Source organism: Theropithecus gelada, chromosome 5 (assembly GCF_003255815.1).
Source record: "Theropithecus gelada isolate Dixy chromosome 5, Tgel_1.0, whole genome shotgun sequence".
Classification (NCBI taxonomy): Eukaryota; Metazoa; Chordata; class Mammalia; order Primates; family Cercopithecidae; genus Theropithecus; species Theropithecus gelada.
Genome location: NC_037672.1, coordinates 56,927,157 through 56,955,138, shown reverse-complemented (window position 1 = coordinate 56,955,138; position 27,982 = coordinate 56,927,157). Strand labels below are relative to the sequence as shown.

The 27,982-nt window shown below is 36.5% G+C and overlaps 1 protein-coding gene across 1 annotated transcript in view; it reads right to left on the bottom strand.

Annotated features, from left to right (window-relative positions):
* Positions 1–27,982, bottom strand: part of WDFY3 (WD repeat and FYVE domain containing 3) — a 309,424-nt gene that overhangs the window by 262,074 nt on the left and 19,368 nt on the right. Inside the window, exon 2 of the mRNA XM_025385326.1 lies at positions 12,980–13,073. The gene's annotated coding sequence lies outside the window, so the exon portion shown is untranslated. The remainder of the gene's footprint in view (positions 1–12,979; positions 13,074–27,982) is intronic.

The following is a 27,982-nucleotide window of genomic DNA, read 5'->3' as shown; positions in this document are numbered from 1 at the left end:
TAAGCATGTAAATATGGCCAACAGTACAGTAAGAATTTTTTTTTTTCAATCTTATTGCTTTTACCGAAGCAAAGTCTGTTTTGTTGTTGTTGCTGCTGTTTTCTGAGACAGGGTCTCGCTCTACTTGCTCAGCCTGGAGTGCAGTGGCACCATCAAAGCTCCCTGCAGCCTCAGCCTACTGGACTCAAGGGATCCTCCTGCCTCAGCCTTCTCAGTAATTAAGACTACAGGTGTGTGCCACCATGCCAGCAGTCCCCCTGCCTCAGTCTCCTGAAGTGTGGGATTACAAGCGGGAGCCACCACACCCAGCCAAGGAATCCCATATGCAACAGAGTTATTTAATTTACTCCTTGTATATTGCTTAAAGCATTAAATGACAGCTAAAAATGGAAGCGTTTGGCCTATCTTCTATTCAGCTGGGACACGTGCTGTGAGATCTTTGAACTTACAAAAGCAGTTAGCCTGTCTCTTTAGGTTTGCAAATAATGAAAGAGGGGAAAATCATCATAGTCTTTGGGGGTAAATGAGTTAAGAATATGCCACCCCAAAATGCCATTCTGGCATACTGACTACTTAAGTTAAAAGCACTTAAAAAAACAGCAGGTACAAGAAGATCATTCTGACCATACTGTTTCTTAGAAGTAGGAGATGAAATTCCTATATTGGAAAGAAAACAGCATTCTTATCATCAAGAATAAAAAGTTAAGGCCAAAGGAAATCTGTACAAACTCTGTTACACAAATTCTTATCATCCCAACTACTTCTCTGCCCACTTGACTACCCTAGCCCAAGCCCCTCTGCCTTATCACATTTTTTGCAAGTTACTGCTCTTTGTCCAACTCAGTATATAAGTGTTTGTCTTTCACTGCTTCTTTGGGTCTTCATTTCTTTATAAGGCTCCTATGCCACATAAAGCTGTTATTAAATAAATGTGTATGCTTTTCTCCTGTTAATGGCAATTTAATTCTTGGGCCCAACTATTACCCTAAAAGGATGGAGGTGAAATTTTGCCTCTCCTACAAGGGAAGAGATTCTTAATAAAGTTCTTATCAATCTCTAATGCTAATAAACATTCTTAGTAGCGGGTTCCATACACCATGCTCCAAGCATGAAAATAAAACTTCAGGCCGGGCGCGGTGGCTCAAGCCTGTAATCCCAGCACTTTGGGAGGCCGAGACGGGTGGATCACGAGGTCAGGAGATCGAGACCATCCTGGCTAACACGGTGAAACCCCGTCTCTACTAAAAAATACAAAAAAAACTAGCCGGGCGACGTGGCGGCGCCTGTAGTCCCAGCTACTCCGGAGGCTGAGGCAGGAGAATGGCGGGAACCCTGGAGGCGGAGCTTGCAGTGAGCTGAGATCCGGCCACTGCACTCCAGCCCGGGCTACAGAGCAAAGCTCCGTCTCAAAAAAAAGAAAAAGAAAAAGAAAATAAAACTTCCAGGCCAGGTATGGTGGCTCATGCCTGTAATCCCAGCACTTTGGGAGGCTAAGGCAGGTGGATCACCTGAGGTCAGGAGTTCAAAACCAGCCTGGCCAACATGGTGAAACCCCATCTCTACTAAAAATTCAAAACTTAGCCAGTTGGGTTAGTGTGCACCCATAGTCCCAGCTACTCAGGAGGCTGAGGTGGGAGAATCGACAGAGCTCAGGAGGTCAAGGCTGCAATGAGTCATGATTGTGAGTTAGATATTATTTTCTAATGCCAAACTGCAAAAACTGTGATCAGCTTATTTTTTTGTTAATATAAAAATTTTTATAAATAAATTCCTAAAAGCTACATTAATGGGGGAAGCACTCAGGCTATAAATATACACATTCACATAGGCACAATGATTTTAGGGCACAGCCCTGAGAGATTAAAGGAATCTTTTTCTATACAAAAAAAAATTAATTGCAATATTTTAATACCTAACAATTAGATCTATTTTATTAAAGAGTAGATTTCTGAAAAGTTATTTTCTAGCACTTACAATATTTCTTAGGATACTATCATTGCAGAGGTTTCTACAATGTAAAATGAATAGAAATACGTACACAGCTTTATATCCATATTCTATTTCCTAGGCATTGGCTAATTTTTCTGTGTAGGACTTTATTCTTTACAAAGGCATTTCACATTTAGTTGACCATTTAACTTGATCCTCACAATAACCTTCTGGGAAGAAAGCTAACATATGCCAAATACCTACCATATGCCAGGCTCCACATTCAGGGTTTACATGAACAATCTCTTTAATCCTAACAACAATCACATGAAGTAGATACTATCAATTCCATTTTTACAAAACAGAACATTGAGAATAAGAAAAGTTAAGCAGCCCAAGGTCACATGCTAGAAACCAGAAAAACCAGGCCTTAGAAACAGGTCTGTCTGCCTTACATCCAATCCTCTGCTCTTTCACCTACACAATGTTGTTTCATCATCACAAAGGAGGAAACGGTCAGAGGAAAAGGTATACCTGAACAGGGCTGCTTAGCTTAGTATGTGGTAGGAACAGCATTTAAAACTAAAATCCTGTGCTTCTAAAACTTTTCCTACTACAGTACCTTCCAACTACAGTACCTACACAATCATTATAAAGCATAAAGATATAGCCAAAGTATAAGATTATGGCTTCAAATTTGCCCTTGAAAATTTGCAAGAACCAGTACAATATACTATTACATGTACACTTCCATGGAAAACCTCATAGCATTCCTACAAAAGGTTTAATGCTCACAACCTCCTTTGCTTTTCCAGTAGTAGTTAAGCTCAGAAGAGAAAATCTAAAGGTGTTTCTTCATTCACTCATTCAGCTACTTAGCTAGCACAGAATGGACAATTAACCCTGTAGGTGCTGAGGACTATGATTTTCAAGTCTCTTCCCTCTTTATTAAGTAACTCACCTAGTATCATGCCTCAGTGCCATATGCATTTCCTTTAACCTCTTTCTTTTCCTATTATTTTCCAATTTCTACTCTATTAGCCTCAAAGAAACCTCTCTTAATTGTTCCCATTTGTTAACTTCAACCAAGTAATAACTACTTCTAGTCACTATCTAATGCCCTGGGAAGTTTTTAAAAATATATCTCATGTGGCTTCCTGCTCCTGTGGCAGGAATACTTTCTGACTTCACTAGGCAGACCCAGGAAGAAACAAATGGATAATGTGGATTTTTACAAGAAAGTTGGTCTGGACTCTTCAAAAAGTCAGTATTATCAAAAAAGAAAGGAAGAGAGAAAGAAAAAGAGATGAATAGTGAAAAGAGAAGCAGGATAAGGGAAACTAATCTAGATTTTTTAAAGAATAAAGAGACATAAGCAAATGCAATATGTAGACCTTAACTAGATTGTTGTTTGAAAAAAACTATAAAGGAAGTTTTGAGGACAACTGGAGAATTAAGATATGGACTGAATTTAACACAGAACTATTGTTCTTTTTTATATATGGTAATTAATAAGTGGTCATGTAAACAAAGTCCTTATTTCTATGAGATGCATATTAAAGTATGTAGTTTTTAAGAGTAAAATGTCATAAGGTCTGAAATTACTTTCAAATGGTCCAGCAGTATCACACCCCTCTCTAAAATGTACATATTCCACAAGAATATATGTAGCAAAATGTTGGTAATTATTGAATCAAGGCTGAAGGTGTTTGGATGTTCACTGTATTATTCATTAAACATTTCTGCATGCTTAAATTTTTCAAAATACAAAACTCGGTTTAAAAAGGTAAGGGGGAGATTAATCCACTGGGCAGTCTACACTTGTTTTCAGATTTCTAGTATTCTTCTTTGAAACGGAGTCTCTCTCTGTCACCCAGGCTGGAGTATAGCACAATCTAGGCTCACTACAACCTCTGCCTCCCAGGTTCAAGCAATTCTCCTGCCTTAGCCTCCCAAGTAGGTGGGATTACAGGCGTCCGCCATCTCGCCCAGCTAATTTTTGTATTTTTTTTAAGTAGAGATGGGGTTTCACCATATTGGCCAGGCTGGTCTTGAGCTCCTGACCTCAAGTGATCACTCGCCTCGGCTTCCCAAAGTGCTGGGATTATAGACGTGAGCCACTGTACCCAACCTAGATATCTAGTATTATTGATAGAGCAGAAATAACAACTTCCTCTTAGTCTACAAAGTGCTAACTGCTAAATCTTAAAAGGGTTACCACTCTAATCAGGTTCTGAGGAAGAATACACAAAATTACAACTCTACTCTTTTTTTTTCCTTCCATAAACAAATGTATATCCCAATACTTTAAGTATAAAACCATATAATTTTCCCATGGTACCAAATATAATAATGTGTGGGTATACTGCACAAATCTTTTCTTAAACCATGTTTTTCATAGTTTTCATTAGAACGTCTTACCAAGGTCAACAGAGGGTAAAGGAGCAAATTGTATTTTTATAAAAATCTGTTATTTGCATATACCTTATACAATCTCACAGATGTTATTTTCTATTTATTACATAGTAAGTACTTTTGTCTTATTCTTAAATGGTCCAATCACCCTGAGACCCAGGCCTTAGGCAAAGCATGCAGACAATGAGGAGTACAATGAACCTAAAGAAAGTTAGAAAGATGGCTATGGTCACCACACATTTTTGCAGAAATACACTTCAGAGAAAACAAGTGTTTTACAAACCTATGCTTCTTCAAAATACAGTTCTAACATAAGATACCACTGAAAACCTCATTCATTTATGTTCACACACCATTTTACACTATTAAATTAGACTTAAAATGTATTCCCATTCCAGATGAATAAGCTAAAGGCTATGAAAATAAGTCTTCCACAAAATCCCAACATCCATGCAGGCAAGAAAAAGCAAAGGGCTAACTCAAATTAAAAACGTATATCAAAACGTTTTTTCTTTGGGTATTACTAAAATTATTTAAATACTAAAGGTATTTATTTTCTTCTTGCACATATCCCCTTCTTAGAGAAACTGCCCTTTCCCTACTCACTGAAAAGGGACTTTATTGTGAACACCTAACTAGCCTCTTCCAACGATAGCTGACTGCACAGTGTTAGACATCCTCCATGTTGTGAGATAAATGGGTTCTCTTCCCTAGCAAGTTAGAATTTAGAATTTTATGAGCTATTTATCTATGGGGACGATAGGCTAGCTGAATTTAACACTCACAATTGACGACTGTACACTGATAAGAAAGTAGAGACCATTTAGCAAAACAAAACAAAAACAAAAAACACAGGCAACTACAGAAAAAGGAGAGGAGGCACCTAAAAATATTCAGGTCCTCAGAAGCCTGGCTGTACTTCCTGTACTGAGTTCTATAGTATGTGTCACCAGGAAAATTGTCTTCAAAACAGCCATCAGGGGTGAGGCGGGAAGGTAAATATGGACATCTATGTAGATACAGATGTAAACTTCCAAAGAAACAAATGAGTTAAATTACCATACTAAATACCAAAAATATGATTAGAACATAGCAACGCCTGGGATTCAATTACTAATCAATACATTCTTCCCAAAGTAGGATGGTAACCTTCTTTGGAGTCACTTGCGAAGACAGAACAAATCATTTCTGGTCCAAACTTTCTTTATTAGTGTGCATTTTCTTACTTTTATCAGCAATAGAATAAAATGTTTGAAACCTGTGTTTAATATTAATGAATATTCACAGACTATCAGCTTTAACTATAAATTCAAATATAATAAAAATGCCTTATGTCCTTTTAGGGTAGAGAAAGAAATAAGCAATGTCTTTCTTCATGTATTAGAGAGGCAGGATAGGAGAGCAGTCAAATACATGGGCCCTGAAGCCAGACTCCTAGGTTTGAATTCAGGCTCTGCCATTGCTAATCCTGTGACGTTGGGTCAGTTACTTCTCCTGTCCAACAGTATAAAATTAGAATAATAATAATAGAATCTATCTCATAGGATTATAAGAAAAATAAATGACATGATATGTTTTTAAAAAATCCTAGGAAACAGTCAATGTGAGCTGCCATTAATATTATTTTTAATAATAATTAGCTATTATTCTGGTAACGGGTGGATTTCAAACATATTCATAACATTATAAAACTGAATTCCTTCAACAGGGAGACTCTCTAATAGGTACAGGAAATAAAAAACATAAAAATGTATGATCCAAGAAACAGGAGCAATAAAGATAAACTCATATTTTTAAAAACCCTCATCGCCTAGACTATCTAATTCTATAGTGGGGCCTCCATAATAACAAACCATGAAGTGTTTTTTCATGAGGGATACTCTGTTTTTTGATAAAATTCTGTAAAGGTTTCAGTAACTCCTGACCACAGAAGGAAGCCTTATTCCTAAATGTCCTTTCATCACTCAGAAACAGCAAAGCATTAGGATTATCTACTGATGTTGGAAGAAGACAAAGGTTTTTTTAAAAAAAAATAAAAAATCATCTCAAAAAGTTTTAATTTTAAACCACCACTGGTTCAGCGATGACTACGAAAACACATTCTTATAGGGCTTTTTGAAACTTGTTTTGGACTAGGCAATTATATAGGTAAGAAACAGCTAGAGATGTTGTTAAGGAGAAAAACAATTCTTGCATCATAAACATATGATACATGATTTGCTTCCTACAAAACATGCAGTATGATCAAATAAGAGAACCAAGCTGAAAGGTCAAAAATTAAGCAAAAGAGAAGAAATGATGAGGTAGAAGGGAGGGAAGGAGACCATTATAAATAATTTCAGCTATTTGGAGGAGGCAAGAATCAAAATATCCTAATTTTTATAGAAAATACAAAGTAGTTAAAACTTAACAACTTACAAAGTAGTTTCAAACTAACTACTTTGTTAAGTTTAAAAAAGCAAGCAAAGACTAAAAAGAACCTGTACTTCCTTCCCTATATGTTTTGAAATCTGGTAATTCTTTAACTCATATTTCAATCCGGAATATAGGCATATTCACAAAAAATTATTCATTCAATCAAAAAATACTGAATCTGTATTTTCAAAATACGATCCTTGGCTAGGCTTTTTTAGGTACCTCACCCAATACACACAAAGACGATAATAAGCAGCTTCAGAGTCTGTATTTCAGATTTTTTTTAATTTTCCTTTTTCCTTCTATATCACTTACATTTCAAATTCCATATTTCACTTTACTTAGGCATAGATCCTTTTTCTAAAAGGAGAAAGATTTTAGCTTTCTTAGGATGCAACCAAGGGGCCTTAGTCATCTCACAACCAGATTAATCCATGTAAAGATGCCTTTTAGTAGAGATATTCATAAAACTGAGGCACCCTCAAGGGACACTCACAGGACCACAGGGAATGACTTGACCTTTATAAGGCAATGAAGAGAAAAGGCATCCCTTCTCCCCACTTCTTTCCCCTATGTGAAAACAAAACAAAATAAGAAACAGAAAAGGGGGGCTAGTGGTTAACGTTAAAAAAGAAAAGGAAAACTTGACATCCTAGTGCTTGTACTTTTTAAGAACTTATTGACTACAAAAATATCACCTCTGACCTAAGCAAAGAGAACACACTTATTCCCTCTATTTCCTTTTTCTCTCCTTTCTTTGTAAGTCAATAATTTAAGTGATGCCTTTAAACTTACATCTTTTTATGCAAACTCTATTCTATTTTTCAAAAATAAACATCACTTCTTGGCTTTTGGCTAAGATCAAGTGAAAAAATAAAGTCAATATGCTAATAAAATATGTAACCAATCAACTAAATACCAAGGGATATATATATATATATGATCATTTGCTGTGGACATGATTTTGTTTATATTTCAATCTCGAAAATTCTGAAGTAAAAATGAAGTAAAAAAAAAAAAAAAGTGATGCTTATTAACAACAAATAGCAGCTAATATAAATTTAGCTTCTACTTACTGTGTGCCAGGCACAGTATTAAGTCCTTTATAAGCATTATCACATTTAATCCTTTGATACGTCTAAGTATTACTAATAAACCCATGTTACAGATGAGGAAATAAGAAGATATCAGAAAATCTGTCCTGGGGTAAAGAGCTGTAAGCAGGCCAGGTGTGGTGGCTCACGCCTGTAATCCCAGCACTTTGGGAGGCCGAGGTGGGAGGATCATGAGGTCAGGAGTTCAAGACCATCCTGGCCAACATGGTGAAACCCTGTCTCTACTAAAAATACAAAAAATTCACTGGCATGGTGGTAGGTGCCTGTAATCCCAGCTACTCAGGAGGCTGAGGCAGGAGAATTGCTTGAACCCAGGAGGCAGAGGTTGCAGTGAGCCGAGATCGCACCACTGCACTTCAGCCTGGGTGACAGTGTGACACTCCGTCTAAAAAAATTAAAAAATAAAAAAGCTGTAAGCAGTAATACGATTTAAACTAGAAAACATGATTAAGTTTGAGACCTTAACCAAACAAAACACATATTACACTGCAATTTTTTCACTTTCATATCTGCTTTATTAATACACCTTTTTTAAAATCATACTGTTGATAAAGATCAATGTATAATTTGTCCCCAAAACAAGTGCTACGTAAGGGATACTAAGGGTTGAAAATCAATGTGATGTGGCCATACAAACATCAGGCTCTATTTAATAAATCAAAAGTCTACAGAAAAAGGAAAAAAGTTTCACAACAGAAGATAAAGTGGTGATTAAAAAGATTAGTATTTCGCCGGGCGCGGTGGCTCAAGCCTGTAATCCCAGCACTTTGGGAGGCCGAGACGGGCGGATCACGAGGTCAGGAGATCGAGACCATCCTGGCTAACACGGTGAAACCCTGTCTCTACTAAAAATACAAAAAACTAGCCGGGCGAGGTGACGGGCGCCTGTAGTCCCAGCTACTCGGGAGGCTGAGGCAGGAGAATGGCGGGAACCCGGGAGGCGGAGCTTGCAGTGAGCTGAGATGCGGCCACTGCACTCCAGCCTGGGTGACAGAGCCAGACTCTGTCTCAAAAAAAAAAAAAAAAAAAAAGATTAGTATTTCTAAGTCTTAAATTGTAAGTATCACTTGTTCAAAGGAAAGAAAATTGAATTAGATTTTAAAATCCTAAAATTCTATTTAGTAATACAATTTTATTTTGCTACTTACTTTTTTCTGATTATAAGAACTTTTTGTACTTTGTAATTTAAACTTCACATTAAGTTATCTTTACTCATTTACATTTTCCTGAGTTCCCTTTCAGCTTTTTAAACTCTCTCAACACATGTTTTCTTTCTAATACATTTGACACAGACTTTCATTTCTGGGTGATGTTTTTCTAAACCATAAAATTTGCAACATTATTTTCTTCAAAGAATCTAAAGCCTAAAATCTAGTCGTAAATCTATCCAGTTCTAGAAGTTTTCATAATAAAAAGAAGGTATATTACAAAACAAAACTCTCAGCTCAGTATCCTGGTAACAGCATCCTAAGAGATTAAGCTTAAACCTTCCCCTTTGCCATAATCATTTCAACAGACCTTCCCCTTTGCCATCAATTCAACAGTTTTTTCTAAGAAAAAAAATTATCAATTGTTCAAAAATAAGAATGCTTTCCCCAGTCCACTATAGGTGGACCAAAAGAAAGTCTTAAATCTATATATGACTTCTGCTAACCATGCTAACAAGTGAAAAAGAAAACCACATAGAAATCCTATTAAATTATATTTACTCAATTTCTGTATAGTATGACTTAAACGTCCAAATCTAGTGAGACTTAAAAATGTCTCATCGTTTCTAACAATGAGGTGTTTGTTTACTATTAAATGTATTCTATTTACAGTAATTCACAAATAATTATAATTAAACAACTACTTATAAAAATAACCACTTGTAAAATCATGTAAAAATCATGTCATCATATGGTTAAGAAGTATAAGCTCCATCTACCCTAATGAAGTTTGTAAAAATAATCTTTTCTCCATGAACTTGAGATTTTCTTAGACTAAATTTACTAAAGAAATGTTATTCCACATGTTACACACACACCCCTTATAGAATAACTCCTACAGATAATGCCAACTAGGTCAAATTTCACTTCCAGAAACACAACTATACTACCTTCCATAACAAGAATTACAAAATGAACCCATAAAATTAGTTTCCAAGTATGATGATGGTTGATTTGGGGTGTCAACATGACTGGATTAAGGGATACCCAGTGAAATGGTTTGGCTTTGTGTCCCCACCCAAATTTCACCTTGAACTGTAACCTCCATAATCCCCATGTGTCAAGGGCAGGGCCAGGTGGAGGTAATCGGCTCATGGGGGAGGATTCCCCCATGCTGGTGTTGTGATAATGAGTGACTCTCATGGGATCTGATGGTAAGTGTCTGGCATTTCCTCTGCTGGCATTCATTCTCCTGCTGCCCAGTGAAGATGTACCTTCCGTCATGATTGTAAGTTTCCTGAGGCCTCCCCAGCCATGCAGAACTGTAATCCCAGCACTTCGGAGGCTGAGGCGGGTGGATCACCTGAAGTCAGGAATTGGAGACCAGCCTGGCCAACATGGCAAAACCCTGTCTCTACTGAAAATACAAAAAACTCAGCTGGACATGGTGACGCATACCTGTAATCCCAGCTACTCGGGAGGCTGAGGCACGAGAATCTCTTGAACCCAGGAGGCGGAGGTTACAGTGAGTCAAAGTCGCATCACTGCACTCCAGCATGGGCAACAAGACAGAAACTTCACTCAAAAAGAAAAAAAAAAAAAATCTGGACACAAGAGACATGCACAGAAGGAAGGCCATGCACAGAGACACAGGGAAAAACAGCCACCTAAAAGCCAAGAAAACAGGACTGGAACAAATCCTTCCCTCAGAGGCCTCAGAAGGAGCCAACCCTGCAACACTGACTTCAGACTTCTATCATACAGACAGTGAGACCATAAATTCCTGTCATTTAAGCCACCCAGTTTTTGGTACTTTGTTATAGCAGCCCTAACAAACTAATGTATGTGGCAAGAGATAGCACACATATACTTAATTCAAAATAACTTCTATCAACAATACCAAAGTTAGCCTCCATTTTGGACTCAAGGAGATGCCCCAAGGTCTTTATTAAGAAAAAAAATATTAGTCCATACCAGAAAATCTTAGGACCACAGATATTTTAGTGAGCTGGGACCTCTGCAGTCATATAATCTAATCTACTCATTTCAAAAATTGATGATGATAATGATAACGATGTGCCAGGAACTGTTTGAATACATATGTTAATTCTTCATAACAATACCATGAGCTACCACTATCATCTGCTCCTTTTTTAAGATGTAGAAATTGATGTCCAGAAGTAAAGATCACAAAGCTAGTATGTGGCAATGCCAGGATCTGAATAAATTCAGGTGCACAGAGAAAAAGTAATTCACCCAAAATCATAGTTGGCAGCTGAGCTGGGTACCTAATAGTATGTCTCCTATATTCAAATCTTTTTTTCTCAAAAAGTCAAATGAAAAAGCTTTCCTTTCTCAAAATATCTTATTGCACTGTACCATTTTATTCATGAAAGTCAAATAAATGTCCATCAACTGGTGCATGGATACACAAACTGTGGACTATCCAAACAATGAAATACTACCCAGCATTAAAAGTATCAGAAGTTTTATTCTTTTTAATGCCGGGTAACATAGATGAATGCAATAACATGGATAAATCTTTAAAGTATTACAATATTCCCCCTTTATCCATGATTTCACCCTCCATGGTTCCAATTACCCACAATCCAAAAACATTATACACAATAAGATATTTTGATAGAAACCATAGTCACATAACTTTCATTGTAATACTTGTTATTATAATTGTTATATTTTATTAGTAGTTATTGTTAATCTCTTACTGTGCCTAATGTATAAATTATACTTGGTTACAGGTAAGTATGTATAGAAAAAATATAGTATACATAGGGTTCCCTACTATCTGTGGTTTCAGGCTTCCACTGGGTGTCTTGGAACATATCCCTCTCTGATAAGGGGACACTACCACACATGTGGAGGAGGTACCACTACATCTTATTACTAGTTATCCACATTTTAGTAGGAATAAGTGAGATCTTTTTCAGAGAACAGGCTTTAAAACAAAGAAAGCCAATGCAAAGCTTTTAAATTACCATGTCCTAAGCTACAATTTGTCTAAAGATACCTGACTGAAGAATCAAATTCTGTTCCGGCAAATTAGTATCGAGTGCTTAGTTAGCCTTTCTTTGGGATCTGGATTATAAGGTATTATGCTTGGGAGGCAGTGGTAAGCAGGCTTCACCTCACAAAGAATAGAAATGTGATGATAGCTAGTTCCCAAAGAGAGAGAGAAGAATGAGATTGACATGTAGAAAAGAGACACTCTGCTGAGAGCCTGCAGGAAATCTTATTGTCTTTGGTACTGGGTTCTTATTGTGCAGTCCAGCTGCATTTCTGTTCTTGGATCCTGTGGCATCTCCTGGGACACTCCCAAAAGTTTTCCCATTTTTGGTTACAATAATTTGATTACTTGCAATCAACGGAGAACCAACATGATCAAAAAGGTACGCTATCTAAAGCTGAAGAACATTATTGAAAAACTAATAACCTCATGTAAAAAATAAATGTTTTAATAACAACAAAGTAAAACATTAAAACTAAGATAGCCACAGTGCTCTCAAGGGCCTCACAAGATAGTGTATTCCTTAAACTAGTCACTCAAATAAACTACAATACAATGGATTAAAGAGTTCCAAAGCATGTGCTTTAAAAACAACTAGATTTTTCCAGGAAAAAACAAGAGGAAATGATGCTTTAAAAATATGACTTTTATCATCTGTAGGTATCTACAAGAAAAGTAATGTTGATTTAAAGCCAAAATTGAAACTGAAGATAACTTATTATAATGTAGCCCTGTTTTGGTGCAGAAAACTAAGAGCCAACAAGCAAAGAAGGCTCGCCCAAGCTTACCAGTCATCAGTGGTAAAGGACAGTTGAAACCCAACTCCTGAATCACAAGTCACTGGTCTTGCTGCTGCACAATAACGCAGCAAAGACAATCACAATTCTGTTCCTAGCTCCTTTTTCAACAAATAAAACAATTCTAAAACTGACCTGATTCTCTGTTCTGGGCTGGCATGAACCTGCTTAGAAATGATAAGAATGGCAGGCACTTTCTTCCTGAAGCAGACGTGGAGAAGTATTATACCTGATGAAGGAAAGGAAAAGAAAACTCAGTTTATGTTCAGAATATGCATCATGAGTCATTCATTTTCTACTGATTCTCTTTACCTCCTTACTTGCTGTCTTGCTTGTTTAATAATGGAACATAAGCACTTCATTTAAAATAGATTAAATTTGCTATTAAAAATCCATGAAAAATATAAAGTTATTTAAAGCTGCTCTCTATAGACCATCTGATTCTGCTTCTTCATTTTACTGATAAGGAAACTTTGACCTGGAGAAGTTATGGGAAGAATCAATGACAACACAGCTACTTAGTGTTAGAGCCAGATTCAGAACTCAACCCTTACCACTTCTGGTCCAGGACTCATTTATATATCACAGACCACACTGCCATTTTTCTTGGAGAAAAAATTCTTGCTATTTCTCTAGGTGTATTTGTCATGCATCTCAAGATAAATGTGGTATAGAGCTGAATTGATTTGTTCTAAATTAAAATTTTAAAAATTGCTGCCTCATTCAAAGGTCACACTCTAGTCTCAAATTATTCGGGCTGTCTTATACAGGATATATAAATGTTTCCTTTCATTTACCAGTCAATATTTCAATATGAAAACATCAGCATATGAATCATGAGATCTAGTTTCTAGGCCTCTAGTAACTCTGCTCTCAACAAGTCTATATTGTAGTCAAACACATTTTTGGTCCTAAAGCTCTTTAATTCAAAAATGAGGAGCCTAGACTAATTCCTAGGGGCCTTCTAACTCTAAAATGTTATACCAAAGAATAGCATCATCTTTAATGACATTCACCTTTTTAGATGAGCTATGTGTTTTTGTTATATAACTTTATTTGTTAAACTCTTTAATCATATTATTATAGTTCAAACAAAACCAGTAATATTGCCTTCAACAGACAGGTAATTATTCAAAAACCTAACCAATAATAACCCAGTTTTGCTGGTCTATCTCATTACCTGGCTGGTTCTTATATTACAGAAACCCAGCTAGAAGTAGAAGAAAAATTCTTCTTTTTCATTTTCAAATATATAGATTTGCAGAGTACATGAGATGTTTTGATACAGGTATATAATGTGTAATAATCACATCAGGGTAAATGGGGTGTCCATTATCTCAAGCATTTATTTTTTTGTGTTATGAACATTTCAATTATACTTATTCACTTTTAATGTACAATAAATTATTGTTAACTACAGTCACCCTGTTGTGCTACCAAATACTAGATCTTCTACATTCTTTCTAACTATATTTTTGTACCCATTAACCATCCCCACCCTTGTCCCACCCACTACCCTGCCCAGCTTCTGGTAACCAACATTCCGTTCTCTATTTATGAGTTCAATTGTTTTAATTTTTCGCTCCCAGAAATAAGTGAGGACATGCAAAGTTTGTCTTTCTGCACCTGGCTTATTTTGCTTAACGTAATGTCCTCCAGTTTCACCTATGTTATTGCAAATGACAGGATCTCATTCTTTTTTACAGCTGAATAGTATTCCAATGTGTATGAACCACATTTTCTTTATCCATTTGTCTGTTGATGTATACTTAGTTTGCATCCGAATCTTGGCTATTGGTAACAGTGCTTATAAATATGGAAGTGTAGATATCTCTTTGATATACTGATTTCCTTTCTTTCCAGTATAAACCTGGTAGTGGGATTGCTGGATCACATGGCAGTTCTATTTTTAGGTTTTTAGGAACCTGCATACTGTTCTCTATAATGTCTGATTTGCATTCCCATCAACAGTGTACAAGGGTTCCCTTTTCTCCACATCCTTGTCAGCATTTGTTATTGCCTGTCTTTTGCATAAAAGCCATTTTAACGGGATGAGATGGTATCTCATTATGGTTTTGATTAGAATTTCTTTGATGATCAATGACACTGAGCACTTTTTCATGCATGTTTGTGTGCCATATGTATGTCTTCTTTTGAGAAATGTCTATTCTGATCTTTTGCCCATTTTTTAAATCAGATTAAGGAAAAGTACTCTTTAAAAGTCTACCTCTTGGGTAGTTTCTAAGAAATATCCTGAATTATTTCCTCAAATCATTGATCTGGTTATTCATCCAATAAGTTTTTACTGAGTCACTTGCCAGATGGCACATACATAGAGGCTTAAAGAGACAGGAAGCTTTAAAACAAGATAATTCTAGTGAAATACTGAGTGCTATTAGGAATTCAGGTGGCAGTAGAGAGTGGGTAGAAGTAATGACATGTCTCCTAAATTATGACTTCAGATTATGGCTTATCTTTTAATATATTAATTACTACATACAACAATTATTTGGAACATTTAAAATTCAAAGCAAAATAATAGAATGAACATCCAGATAACTGTCACCCAACTCAAGAACCTAAGGGTAAGTTATTGGTATTGTTCTACTAATTTGCTCCTCCTCCATTCCATGCTCTGCCTCCCTTATCCCTGCCACTCCCTGTAACCGCAATCCTGTATTTTGTGTTTATCATTACTTTGCTTTTTAAACACATAGGTACATCTTCCTGAACAATACATTTGCTTGGTTCTGAATTCTATAAAAATGGTATCAAAATCTATTCTCCTGTCTTATAGGATTTGATTTTTTAATTCAATATTATGTTTCCAAAACTCACCCATGTTGTTGCATATAGTTGTAGTTCATTCATTTTCACTGCAGAATAATACTCATTGTACAAACATACCACAATTTAATTATCCGTTCTCTTGTCAATAGCTTATTTTCCCCTCCAAGTTTTGCTTTGTTTTGCTATTACGAACATTTATGCTATAAAAGTTCTAACACGTGTCATGTTCCACATGTGTCCAAGTTTCTCTTAAGTACATGCCTAAGAGTTAGGGAGTAATCTTAAATTTAACTTTTCATCATGATGCCAATTTTTACTTTCCCTAAAGTGTGTCTGGCAATTTATAACTTCACTACCAACAGGTAGTAGCGGAACTACCACATCTACAGCCTCTCCAACATGTAGTAATGCCAACTTTTTAATGCTGGGGTATAAAATGGCATCTAATTGTGGTCTTAGTTTGCACTTCCTTGCCAGTTAATGATGCTGAATATTTCTTCATGTTTCTTGGCTACCTCATATTTTCTATTGTATGGAATGCCTATTCATATATTTTACCCATTTTCCTCCTGAGTTATTTGCCATTTTCATATTGTTTCATGTGTATTTTATATGTATTTGGATGCTCATTACTTGGTTTTACCAGTCTTGACCAAATACAGGCAATTGTTGAGATAAGGGAGCAGAAGCAAAAATAGCAGGCGGCCAGAAAACTGGCAACAGCAAGTTAGAGTACCAATGATTTTCTCAACCCATTTTTTAATATAAATGTAATCTACAGACATCTTAAAGTATCAGAAATCTAAAATATTATAAAATCAATCTAGATTTACAATCTTTCATTTTAATATAAACTCAGCCAAGAGCAAATGCTACAAAATGATTTCAGTACATTCTAACTGCAATATGCAATATAATATAATTCTCAGGAATCAAGTTTTACATAGGTCACAATTTAGACCACAATTTAAAGTTACCATTTTGACCCTGACATTTTACATATTTTTACTTCAGGCTTTGCTTGCCTCCAATTTAGAATAAGTCAGTTACATTGTCAGAGGGTTAAGTTTAAATGTATATGTACATATGTATAAAAACTAAATTTCAAACTTAAACTATGTAAATTGAAATGCCACAGAAACCTGAATTCCAGACTGAGCTAGATGATCAGCTATATCTCCCTGGCCTATCTATGTCTTCTGAGTTGGTTTTCTTATATTAATATTTAAAATGGAAATTGTGCCCGGTAAGTTCCAAGACCCTTTGAATCAATGATAACTCTTTGGGCTGGGAGTGGTGGCTCATGCCTGTAATTCCAGCTCTTTGGGAGGCCGAGGCAGGACTATTACTTGAGAACAGCAGTTTGATACCAGCCTGGGTAACATAGTGAGACCCCATCTCTACAAAAAATTAAAAAATTAGCTAGGCATGGTGGCACACACCTATAGTTCTAGGTACTTAGGAGGCTGAGGCAGGAGGACCACTTGAGTCCAGGAGATGGAGGCCACAGTGAGCTTTAAACATGCCACTGCCCTTCAGCCTGGGCGGCATAGCAAGATCCTGTCTCTTTAAAAAATATATATATTTGGCTTGAAGATCAATGAGAAAATTTTTTTCCAAATAGCCCAAAAAGATTTTGTGGGGTCTCTTTCCAAACTTTATACAAAATAGCCAGCTAAACTAAATAATAACAAAAAATAAATGTTCTGAAAAAAAATTTTTAACAAGCAGTTTTATAGTCCTCTTAAGGCCTCCCAGGACTCCTGCCAGATAATCTGATGAAAAGCATCATACAAGAAAAAAAAATTCAAAAGCCACAGGCAATCAGAAGAGAACTTCCAGAATCTCTCATGACATTTACCTCCCCACCTGAATCTGTACCCTTTTACTGAATTTCAGGATTCACATCAAAATCTAACTCCTCCACTTTGCTACTAGATGTTACATGCCTAGAACGCCAATGTCACTGCTCTAGGAAATCCCACTTCTTTCTCCTATGCCATCAATTTCCTCCTTCCAATAAAGCAAAATCATTGGCAAATACATTTCCAATAATTAGAAAACAAACAACAAAACCTCTCAACTCCTTATACGCCTCTAGGTGATGGCCAATATCTTTGATTCCTTTTTTAGCAAAACATCACAAACATATACTCCCTGTCTAAAAGTATACTTTCATTCAAATTTAACCCACTCCAATTAGACTTTTACTACACAACACATCACTGAAACTTAAGGTCATCAATTACCTGAATATTGTTAAATCCAAGGGCCTGTTAGTCCTCATCTTTCTTGACTTATCTGCAGCATTTGGCATGACATATCACATACTGATACACTTTCTTTTCTTGGCTTCCAGAACCAACTCTACTGGTTTCACCTTATCTCACTGACCTCTCCTTATCAGCCTTCTTTGCTAGTTCCTCCTCTGCTTGACCTCTAAAGTTCAACTTCTTATCCTTCTTCTCTAACCCACTGGCAAGTATTATTGACTTTATCTACAAAAATACTGAGAATCTGACCACTTCTCGCCACTTGCATAGTTAGTATTTTGGTCAAAGTCTGTATTGTCTCTCACTTGGATTTTTGCCATAGGTTAGTAACTGGCCTCCCAACTTCTACCCCTGTCCTATTTTCAAGTCCTTTCTCATCAAAGTAGCCAGAGTGATCCAGACAACCTAACATAAATAATAAATCGCATAACATCTGCTCCCAAAATCTCCCAATGGTTTACCATCTCACTCAGAGTAAGTCATTTTTTTTTTAAATGACATAAAAGAACCTATAAAATTTGGCCCCCGTTACCTCTGACTTCATTTCCTACTAACTTCCTTGCCATTCTTTTTACAGGGCAGGCACATCCTTGCCTTGGGGCCTTTATACTTGCTATTCTCTCCCTATATGCTTTTCCAAGAGATGATTACAGTAGATCCTTCCTTATCTGTGTGGGTTGGGGATTGGATATGTTCCAAGACCCCCAGTACGTGCTTGAAACCTCAAATAGTACTGAATCCTATATCTACTACATTTTTCCCCATACATATATACCTGTGATAAAATTTAATTTATAAATGAGGCATAGTACTCTTATGCTTTGGGGCCATTATTAAGTAAAATAAGTGTTATTTGGATATAAGCACTGTGATAATCTGACAGGTGTATTTCCCTTCTGTTCCTATTTGTCTATGTCCTTCCATGAAAATGTAAAATCTATGCGGGCAATGGTTTTGTTTAGTTTGATGCTACAGTTCCAATGCCTAGAAAAGAATCTGGTACATAGCAGGCATCCAATTAACATTTTTTTAAAATAAACAAACAGTTACGCTCTTAGGGCTAAAAATGGGACTCTTTCCTAGTTTATAAAACAAGATAATCTAAATCAGGAGACAACAACTAGATTTTTTATATAAAAGAACCATTCTAAAATTTCTTGAAAAGATAATTGATAATGATGATAACCTCCAAATACTTTATTAGACATTGTAGCTGATACTTCCATAAATTTGATAAATTAACAAATAGTTCCCCCTATAATTAGGTTTTAGACTCTGGCCGTCCACAGAATGACTCCTTTCTTTCCCACTAACTACTGTCATATTTAACAATGGTTGGCTTGCAGGGCCCTAACACCAACACACAGTAAAATATTTCAAAAATGTTCATTCCAAACTGGTTCCAGAGAAAGAATCAAGCTCTTTATAAATGAGGAAAGTCTAAAAAAAAGGGCAGATATTTTTAAATGTTTTCAATATTTTGTTTGAAAATAATTTCAAACTTACAGAAAACTTACTAAGAATACAAAAATCACTCATACTCAGATTCAGCCATTACTAATGTCACCTCTTTACTTTTCCATTTGTGCTCCTGAGCTCTCTTACACTTTCTTGCATTCACACACACACACACACACGCACGCACACATACACTTTTTTCCTGGAGCAAATGAGAATAAACCATATATCAAGACCTTTGCTCCTCTGCTTCCAATGTACATTTCTTTAGCAATACTCTCTCTTATAAGGAAAGCACAGAGATCAGCTTCAGTAATTATAATATTGTTATAATATTTTTATCTATTCTATGGTCTATATTCCAATATTCTAATTTTTCAACTGATCCAATAACATCCTGCATGGTATATTTTCCCCCATTCAGTATAAGATCCAGTCTAGGGTCAGATACTGTAGTTAGTGGTTCTCTCTTCTAAGTCTCCTTTAATTTGGAACACTTCCATAGCCTTTCTTTCGCTTTATGACACTGACTTTTTTAAGGACCACAGTTCCCTCCCCGTTTTTTAAAGTAGAACATTCCTTATTTTGCACTTGTCAAAAGTTTCCTCATGATTAAATTCAGGTTATGCAGTCTTGGCCAGAATACTACAAAGGAGATGATGTGTCCCCTCAGGGTGTCCTATCTGGAGTCACATGGTGACCATCTGCCCCATATTGTTGTTGGATCGCACCAATGCGTAATCACTATATTATCCCTTGCAATTAGTACACAGTCTGTGGGGTGATGCTCTAAGACATTGAAAATATCCTGCTTCTCATCGAAATTTCTCCCTGATTTTGTTATGACTCTTGCCCTACCTAATATCTACTATGCTGGCTACAAAATAATGATTTCTCCAACTCTAAAGTTCAGAGTCCTACTGTAACAAAGAGTCTTCCTTTGTCCTCTATTCATTCACTATTTTTATTATCATTATGGATTTATTACTATTTCTAATTGTTCATAATTATTATACTTACTTGATTATTAAATTATCTCAAATTTGGCTAGTAGGAATGCCAACAGGTTTCTTGTGACATGTTCTAATTTTTTTTTAAAAAGTTTCTATTTTCTAGCATTAAAAAAATAATCCAGGCTCACCTGGTATGTGCCCTACCCTATACTAGAATCATCTACTTCTGTGAGGAGCTCTGGTTCCTTTGAGTTAAGAACGGTATTACATAATTTTAATTCCAAGATTTGGGAGTTAGGTATGCTGTTTGACTCTTAGCCTTTTTGCTGGACAGAGCTAGGAAATGCAATTACATATACACATATATTGGCTTAAAACATAATGAATTCACACTGATAACTTCAATTCCAATCCATCTGCACAGAATTTATTTTGCCTTCTCCCATCCCATATTTGTGTATCCCTCCTTCCTCAGGGAGAACCCTCACCCCAACAACCTCAAAACATTTACTCAATCCCCAATACACCTAAAAAGTTCCAGAAGTGCTATGTCTATATCACTATGAAAAGTAAACCTAATAGAACGAGTTCAAGAGTTGCCTGCAACCCTTCTCTTTCACTCTACCCAAGCTGAGGGTATATAGTCAATACCATGTTATTAATAACAAAATACTTACATTTACTCTTTGTTCCCTCAATGAGGGTACAGTACTAATTTAAAATACATTCAGATTCATTTGTTTCAGTGGCTTAAGATTTGCCATTTCCATCCTTATTTTGAATGCTGAAAAAAACACACTATGAAAAGCCAAAACTATATTTAAAAAAAAAAAGGTTTACTCTGAAGTGTCATTCCCTCCCATAAACCTCTGGCCCCATTACTTCTCACTACCCCTTCTTTTTGTAAAGTCAAGCATATATGCGTATGTGTTATTTTCCCTTTTTCCTTACACGAAAGACAGCATACTATACATTCTTGTTTATACTAAATAGCTCAATCCAGATTGAAGGAAACTCCTCCCAAAGCCTTTTATAAGATACAATATCTTGATATCAAAACCAGACAAAGAGATTAAGAGAAAAGAAGACTAGAAATTTCCTATTTTTTGTGAACATAAATGCAAAACTTTTAACAAAATATAAGGAAACCAAATCTGGCAACATATAAAAGGGAATTACATCATGATCAAGTGCATTTATCCTGGAAATGCCAGGCTAATTCAATATTCAAAAAAATTAACATAATTTACCATTATCAATAAAGACTAAAACCATATAATCTCAATAGATATTTTAAAAATCACTTGCAAAATTCAACATCTACTAATGATAAAAGCTCTACTAAACCAGGAATAGAATGAAACTTACTCAACCTGATAAACAGCCTCTTTAAAACAGATATAGCTAACATCATATTTAATGAAGAAAGACTGAATGCTTTGTTTTTAGTCCTAGCCAGTGCAATGAGGTATGAAAATAAATAAAAGGCATACAATGGAATGGAAGAAGTAAAACTGTCTTTATTCCAGGCAGCATGATTGTCTACATGGAAAACCCCGAAGAGTGTACCAAAGAAACCTCCCTAAGTTAATAAGGGAACTCAGCAAGACTGCAGTATACAAAGTTCATTATACAAAAATCAATTGTGTTTCTACATATCAACAATGAAACAACTAAAAGTTACATAGATAGATAGACTGATTGATTGATAGATAGATAGACAGATAGTACCATTTATAATAGCACTCAAAACACATGAAATGCTGAGAGGTAATTCTAACAAACTATGTGCAAGATTTGTACACTGAAAACTACAAAACAATGATGAGATAATCACTAATGAGATAATCATTGATAACAATGACGAGATAAACCAAAGACGACTTAATAGAGAGATATTCTATGCTCATGGATTTGGAGGCAATATATTCAAGGAATCAGTTCTTCCCATATTTACCTATAGATTCAATGCAATCCCAGTCAAGATTAGAGCAGACTTTAGTTTCTGGAAATCAACAAGATGACTCTAAAATTTACATGAAAAAGAAATGAAGAATAGTCAAAACAATTTGGAAACAAAACAAAATTAGAGGACTCATATTACCTGATTTCGAGACTTAATATAAAGCTACAGTAATCAAGATAGTGTGGCAGTGGTAAAAGCCACTAGGTGAAAGCACGTAGATCAATGGAAAAGGATAGAAATTCCAGAAGCAGATACACACAAACATGGTCAACTGACTTTTGACAAAGATGTCAAGCAATTTAATAGGGAAGGGAAAACTTTTCACTAACCAGTGCTTGAGTAACCAGATATCCACAAGCCAAAAAAAAAAAAAAACCCACAAAAAATTAAATCAACCCACACATCACACCATATACAAAATTTAACTCAAACCAAATCACAGACATAAATGTACAACCTAAAACTATAAAACTTCCAGAGGAAAACTTCGGGGAAAATCATTGTCACTTTGAGTTAGGCAAAAAATTATCTAACAGGATATAAACAGCAAAAACCATAAAAGAAAAAAAAATGGGCAAAGTGGACATTACCAAAATTAACTTCTGCTCATCAAAACAGTGTTATAAAAATGAAATTAAGCCAAAAACTGGGAGAAAGTATGAGTTTGTAAAACACATACCAGACTGGTACCCAAAATATATAATGAATTCTTTAAACAACAACAACCAAAAAAACTGATTAAAAAAAATTGATTTAAAAAAAAAGTCAACACTTACTTTAAAAAAAAAGGATACATATAGCAAACAAGCAATGAAAGCTCAATACCATTATTCATGTAAAGCAAATTCAACATTTTGAATGTTGCTATGAACATTAGCCTTTTTGTGGACATGTGCTTTCATTTCTTTTACACATATACCTAGGAAAGGAATTTATAGTTCCTAATGAATACGTTTTAATTTATGAGACAGTAGTTGACTGTTTGCTAAAATGGCTATACCATTGCACCAGGAATGAATGAGAGGAAACTTCCAGTTGCTGCATATCCTTACCAAACTTAACATCATCAGATTTTATTTTTAGCCATTCTAGTGAGTGTATAGTGCTATTATTCTATGGTTTTATTTTGTATTTCTCTGATGGCTAGTGGTGTTGAACATCTTTCTATGTATCTCTATCTTTCTATGTCAATATATGTATTTGTCATTCACATATCCTCGGTAAAATATCGTTCAAATTATTTGTTCATTTTTCAACAGGGTTCTTTGTCTTCTTATTATTCAATTGTGAGAGTTCTTTATATATTCTGGTTCATATCCTTGGCCAGGAATGTACATGTGTTGCAAGTATATTTACCAGTCTATGGCTAACCTTTTTATTTTTTAAAATGGTGAAGCATGTTCATTTTGAGAAATTTCATTAAGCTTCAACTTAAATTTGTTGACTTTTACTTATGTATATACAGTAAACTTGAACAACATGGGTTTGAACTGTGATGCCGACTTATATGTGGATTTTCTTCTGCCTCTGCCACATGAGACAGGACCAACTACTCCTCTCTTCCTCCTCCTCTTCGGCCAACTCAATGTAAAGACAATGAGGATGAAGACCTTTATGATGACCCACTTCCACTTAATGAATAGTAAATACGTTTTCTCTTCCTTATGATTTTCTCAATGACATTTTCTTTTAACTAACTTTCTTGTAAGAATACAGTATAAGGCCAGGTGCGGTGGCTCACGCCTGTAATACTTTGGGAGGCCGAGGCGGGCAGATCACGAGGTCAGGAGATCGAGACCATCCTGGCTAACATCTGGTGAAACCCCGTCTCTACTAAGAATACAAAAAAATTAGCCGGGCGTGGTGGTGGGCACCTGTAGTCCCAGCCAGTCAGGAGGCTGAGGCAGGAGAATGGCGTGCATCAGAGAGGCAGAGCTTGCAGTGAGCCAAGATCACGCCACTGCACTCCAGCCTGGGTGACAGAGCAATCGTCTCAAAAAAAAAGAATACAATATATAATACATATAACCCATAAGATGTGTATAAATCGACTGTTTATGTTATCAGTAACACTATCTGTAATTAAGTTTTAGGGGAACCAAAACACTTATATACAGATCAGCTACACAGGGGGTCACTTCCCCTAGCCACAACACCGTTCAAAGATCAACTATACTTGAATAAATTTATTTAAAATAACAGCAGCAACCAAAAAAAAACTGCTCTTTAAAGGTGACAAAATCATCAACTAGTAAATAGCCTACGGGTGATACAATTTGGCCTACACATACTAAAAACTAGAAAATAAGTATTTACACTACCAGTTATGAGCCATTCATTGTATTGGGTCCCTGCCAGATGCACAGACATAAAGCCTAAAATTAGCAAGGGAGAGTAACTGTTGAAGGCCCCCCTCTTGCAATTTGACCTCTGAATTATAAATATTCCAGATTAGGATATATTGTATTTTTTGTTAATTATAGAGCAAATTTTAAATGGAAACTTTATGTTGATGGGGAAAGCAAAGAAATTCAACCTAAGAATAATTACATGAAAAACTAACTCATGTAATGATTTTCAGTAAGCACCTGATTGTCAAATACATATGCTAAAACAAATAAGAAGACACCACATGTCTTTTCGCTGACTGAACAAATAGCTTTATATAAGAATTATTTATTTGTCTTTAATTTGTCCAAAATTATCACTCCTCTAACTTTAAGAAGCAAAAATCAGCCAGGCATGGTGGCTCATGCCTGTAATCCCAGCACTTTTGGGAGGCTGAGGGGGATGGATCGCTGGAGCTCAGGAGTTCAAGACCAGCCTCTAAAAACCCATTCTCTATTAAAAAAATAATAATACAAAAAATTAGCTGAGCATGGTGGTACACACCTGTAGTACCAGTTACTTGGAAGGCTGAGGTGGGACAATCACTTGAGCCTTGGGGGAAGAGATTGCAGTGAGCTGAGATCTTGCCACTGTACTCCAGTCTGGGCGAGAGTCAGACCCTGTATCAAAAAATAAATAGGCTAGATGCGGTGGTTCACGCCTGTAATCCCAGCACTTTGGTGGGCCTAGGCAGATGGATCATCTGAGGTCAGGAGTTCGAGGCCAGCCTGGCCAACATGGTGAGACCATGTCCCTACTAAAAATACAAAAAATTAGCCAGTCGTGGTGGCTAAGACAGGAGAATTGCTTGAACCTGGGAGACAGGTTGCAGTGAGCCGAGATCACACCACTGCACTCCATCCTGGGCAACAGAGTGAGACTTCATCTCAAATAAATAAAAATAATACATATAGTCACTGGATGTGGCTAAAAGTCTTAAGTTTGGGGAACTTATAGAATATATTATTACTTCTACAGTAGACACTTCCTGGAGTAGCTGGAAAGCTTATAATCCTTCCCTTTTCTGTGCCTTGATCAATGGCCTTGAAAAGATCAAAGATAAAAAAGACGGAGATTCTCAGAATAGCTACTTGAATGAACTTCTCACAACAGGGTCATAGCCTAAAAAAATTCCTGTCCCATGTGTATGTTCACCAGAATTCTGCTAACAAATCAAAATATAAAGCCTCTTAGTAATTGAGTGAATAGGATGAACCACATCATAGACCAATTCATATTCCTCCGGCCAGCCTGGTGCTTACTCAACAGGTTCATGAAAACCACCAGGTGGAAGGAGAAGCAGTTATGCAAGGGCAAATCTGCCACAAACTCATTAAGACTGACGTCACTGTTACTACTGTTGAGAACCCATTTGCCTGAGTCCCCCATAGAGACTACTTCCTAGCAGGTAAATTATATCAAACCCTTTGCATTACAGAAATGGTGATGGCTGGTTTTCACTAAAAAAAACACCAATTCTGAATTTGTCTCTGCCAGCACCATCATTCAAGATTAAGTGAATGCTTCATATAAATCACACTCACAGGGCCTCTGATCCAGGAACTCACTTCAAATGGTGATGGGCAGATGCCCAGGGGCCTCACTAGTGTTATCAAATAGACTCTTATTCAGACACAGCTGTCCTCACAGAGGAGGTAATGGCATTTTGAAGCTTGACATGCAAATTGTTGCGCCACCTAAAGCCTTCTGAAATTGGGGTGCTGTCCTACAGCATATAAAATAAGCTCTGAACCACCCACTTAATATATGATGTCTCTCATCCTCCCATCTCTGGAACACACTGGATATGGGAACCGTGTTGCGACGGTGGAGGTGGTATATTTCATCTGCTCTCAAAGTTCTGTTTCTTGTCTCAGGAACTCTGGAATCTGTTATCTAGAAGTTTTATTTAGCACTCAAGAATGAAATACTTATACCAAGAAACAAAACAACTGTTTCACTCAATTGAAAGCAGAGTTTTATTTACTCATTACAATAAAAAAAAAAAAAAAAAACAAGCAAAAATGGAGGCTATAGAATTGACAGAGGTGACTGCTTCTGACTATCAAGGAGAAGACAGGTTGCTACTACACATCTGGGGCTAGAAAGACCATGAGAAAAGAACTTGGGGGAATCTCATAGAGTATTCTCTGGCAGTGCTGTGCATAGTGTTAATGTGAGTTAAAGACTATCACAATTCTATACAGTTGGAACTACCAAACCTCAGACCCTTTCAGGAACGAAGGACTGAGTTAGCTTGCTAGAAACAGAACCCTGATAAGCCAGGACACTAGCAGAAGGTAACAGAAATATGCAATCTGGAGTGAAACAGGTTAGGGCTTTGTGCTCGGATGCAAAACTAAGGATTGTAGCCACCATTTATTTCCTTACTAGTCACCAGTATGTGATAACTACCCTTGTCTTTCCCTTTAAATACATTTTCTCTTTATTTCCTCTTCCATTCCAAGCATGCAGATGGCAAGTTGGCAGGAGTTAAATTTAGGTTGTAAAATATCAAGAAAGAATCACAATAGAACCAGAAGGCAGCATGATATCACTCAGAGTCAGTAGCCCTATGGCACTGCCTCTGGATATGGTGCCTCAACTTGCTTTTTGACTTTCTTTCACTGGAAAAACTGCATCGATACGTGGGATAGCAGGGTTATCTCTACAGTGGGGAGGAAAGCAAAGGGAAGAGGAAGCAGGAAAAGCAGTGGTTAAGCTACCAAAGAGTGAGATGTTCTAGACACCTAGGAGGGCTGCCCAGCTTTTGACTTCCCCTTCTTCGGGAATGACCCCCAGCACGGAGGTATATTCCTGGCATGCTATACATCATAACTCTGCATACCCTGGCTCTAATACAGACAGACACCTGATCTGAATGAGACTAATTTAATCCTTTCTTGATGGAATATATAAATTGAAGATGCAAGGCAAGGAGAGACTAAATCTTTACAGCAAAGTCACCTTAATAGCAGGAGTCTAGGACGAAGGTATAAAAATTCCTGCTAGGGGCTGGGCGCAGTGAGTCACGCCTATAATTCCAGCACTTTGGGAGGTCGAGGTGGGTGGATCACGAGGTCAAGAGATCGAGACCATCCTGGCTAACGTGGTGAAACCCTGTCACTACTAAAAATACAAAAAAATTGGCCAGGTATGGTGGCCCGGGCCTGTAGTCCCAACTACTCGGAAGGCTGAGGCAGGAGAATCGCTTGAACCCAGGAGGTGGAGGTTGCAGTGAGCTGAGATTGTGCCACTAAACTCTGGCCTGGGAGACAGAGCAAGAATCCATCTAAAAAAAAAAAAAAAA